Genomic DNA, 3,271 nt, shown 5'->3' on the forward strand with positions numbered 1-3,271 from the left:
TGTCATTGATGTCAAGAAATTGATTTTCTAATTCAGCATGATGTTGCCATATCTTGAGAAGTATGATTTAAAGAGTATAAAGATGTCGGTAAAAGACACAGAAAGAATATGATGAATAAGGGGATGAATAAGGTATTCAATGGGCAACTATTACCGAGTCAGACAATGATGAGATCATGATGTTTAGATTGTTTTAAACATCATACATATGTTGTAAATTGTAAGGTTAATACTATACTATGTTACCGAGCAAGGAACCTAGTCGGTAAACCCTAAGGTTATCGCTATCGGTTAATGAAGGCAAAATGTCTACCGAGCAAAGTTTAGTATTTATCGAGTTGTTACCGAGTTGTAACCAAGCTATAGCAGAATACATTAAATGGTTACATGCATTATTTAATGAAGGAAGCTGATGAGCTGGAATTGATTAAATGATTGGTATGTTGTGCATGAAGTTTGTTAATGAATCTATGGCTAAGGAAAATCGGCATGAAGATCTACAACTCAGATTGAACCGCAATACCCTAGCACAAGTTCCAAGAAATGTATGCAAGTTCCTAGGCGGGGTAAAACATTTTTCAGATCAAAGGATACATTGAACCTGGTTAAATTTTGAAGATTTGATGGCTATGATTTATCATGGGAAATGTGATCAAGGATATTAAGCGGTTAGCTGATTGTTTATAAATAGGAAACTTTTGATAAATAGTGTATGCGGGCAAATGTATGCACATGGATGCTACATAGTGATTACCGAGTACAGAAGCTTGAAGACCTGTTTGAATAACAAAGTATAGAAGCCCAGCAGTTGGACTAGATTAGTTCTATGTCTAGATTGTATTGAGAAAATAAGAATCTGCTTTAGCATTTTAGATGTGAAGTTGCAGATAGATTTTTATTACTATTATTTTGTGAAAGTGACAGAAAATCTCTTAACCGAGTGGACTTAACAGTCTTATTTGTAAAACCCTCTAGCAAGGTGACATTCTGATTGAGTGTTTGAAATCCTTTAACAAGGTCACTTCTAACAAGGTGAAGATCCTAACAGATCTGAGGGAAATCCCTTAACCGGGTCACATCTAGCAATGTGTTTGTAATCTTTAACAGGATTTTCTTTTAACCGAGCATACTCTATAAGAGTATATTTCTTAGTGGGTCCGAAATCCCATAGTGGGTTTTCCCTATTTGAGTTTCCACGTTAAATCTGGTGTTATGAGGTTTATGATGTTTATATGCTTTTGAGTTTGCATGCTTAGCAGTTTTGGTTATATTACTGAAGTATATGTTACCGAGGTTGAATCTAATGTTTTTATGTAAGATTAAGTTTGTATGATTCACCCCCCCTCTCATCTTGTTGGCTATTGGATCTATACTTACATTAAGTATCGGAACCATCAGTTAGTTTTATATATATATACATATACATATATATATATATATATTTATGTATATATATACATATATATATATGTATATATATACATATATATATATGTATATATATATACATACATATATGTATGTATATATATACATATGTATATATGTATGTATATATATATACATACATATATGTATGTATATACATACATATACATATATGTATGTATATACATATGTATATATATATGTATGTATATACATATGTATATATATATGTATGTATATACATACATATACATATATGTATGTATATACATACATATATATATATATGTATACACATATATGTATATATGTATATGTATGTATATACATGTATGTATATATATACATATATGTATATATGTATATGTATGTACACACACACACACACACACACACACACACACACACACACACACACATATATATAAAATGTTGTGACAATTCACTGTTGTTTCTAGCATATTTGAAAGCAATTCATACATAGATCTCATCTTGTTGGCTATTGGATCTATACTTACATTAAGTATCAGAACTATCAGTTATATATATATATATATATATATATATATATATATATATATATATATATATATATATATATATATATATATATATATATATATATATATATATATATATATATATATATATATACTGTTGTTTCTAGCATATTTGAAAGCAATTCATACATAGATCTCATCTTGTTGGCTATTGGATCTATACTTACATTAAGTATCAGAACTATCAGTTATATATATATATATATATATATATATAATGTTGTGACAATTCACTGTTGTTTCTAGCATATTTGAAAGCAATTCATACATAGATCTCATACGTAACAAAGATAAATGAAATAAGAGCAATTGAAAGAGATGTAATCTAGAAAAGTTTTCATCTTCTTCTAATTTTACAAAATCTGAAAATGTGTTTTCATTTAGCTTCAAAGAAGAATCGTTTTCATGAATTTGTTCATATGTATATGTATATTTATATACATATGTACATATATATATTTGTATATATTTGTACATATATATAAATATAGAAATTCTACAGTGTTGATTTGATCTTCAGCCAAACAAAGATGAAATCTACAACAAACAAAGATACCATTTTGCCATATTGGCATTCTAAATTGACAGAGAAAGACATTTTTACTTCAAAAATATGATTTAGATAGAGATTTCATTCTAAAGAAATGATTTTTCTACCATTAATGTTTGTAACAAACTGAAACAATGCCTACCTCAAAAATTCGAATTCCATGAATTGGAATAATAATAAACTTGAAGAATGAAATCGTTTTCCCTTTCTTCTCCTTTCTAGTCGATTTCTCAAAATCGGCTAAATGATTTCTGAGTATTCTCTGTTCTTTTTTTGTTGTGTGTGAAATAATGATTACAAATTTCCTATTATGCTGAAGGCGTTGGTTTGCTTCCTGAATTCATGGCTTTAATCTCTTTGTTTTTAACTGTTTACTAAAGTTTGCATTAGTTTCTACTAGTTGGGAGAGGCACATCACCCTCCTACACAAGCTTCTCAACTTGTCAAAGGCAGTGGTGGTGTTGCAAATTGCCATGTAAGTGAGAGTTTTATGTTAACAAAGCCTCCCTAAACAAGTTGCTAACCAAGTCATGACTTCCTAACTTGCCACGATTTTCACTTCAACTAGCAGTTCAGTTTACCAAGTCTCCCAAATCAATTGTTCTTTGCATTCTTTATTCTGTGTATTCAATGCATGAAATATACATCATGCATGTTGATTTCCTTCATATCAACTCAATCAGTAATTAAATAATTTGAAGTTTTCAAAGCATACGATATGCTTCATGCAATT

This window comes from Cryptomeria japonica, chromosome 9, assembly GCF_030272615.1.
Source record: "Cryptomeria japonica chromosome 9, Sugi_1.0, whole genome shotgun sequence".
Lineage (NCBI taxonomy): Eukaryota > Viridiplantae > Streptophyta > Pinopsida > Cupressales > Cupressaceae > Cryptomeria > Cryptomeria japonica.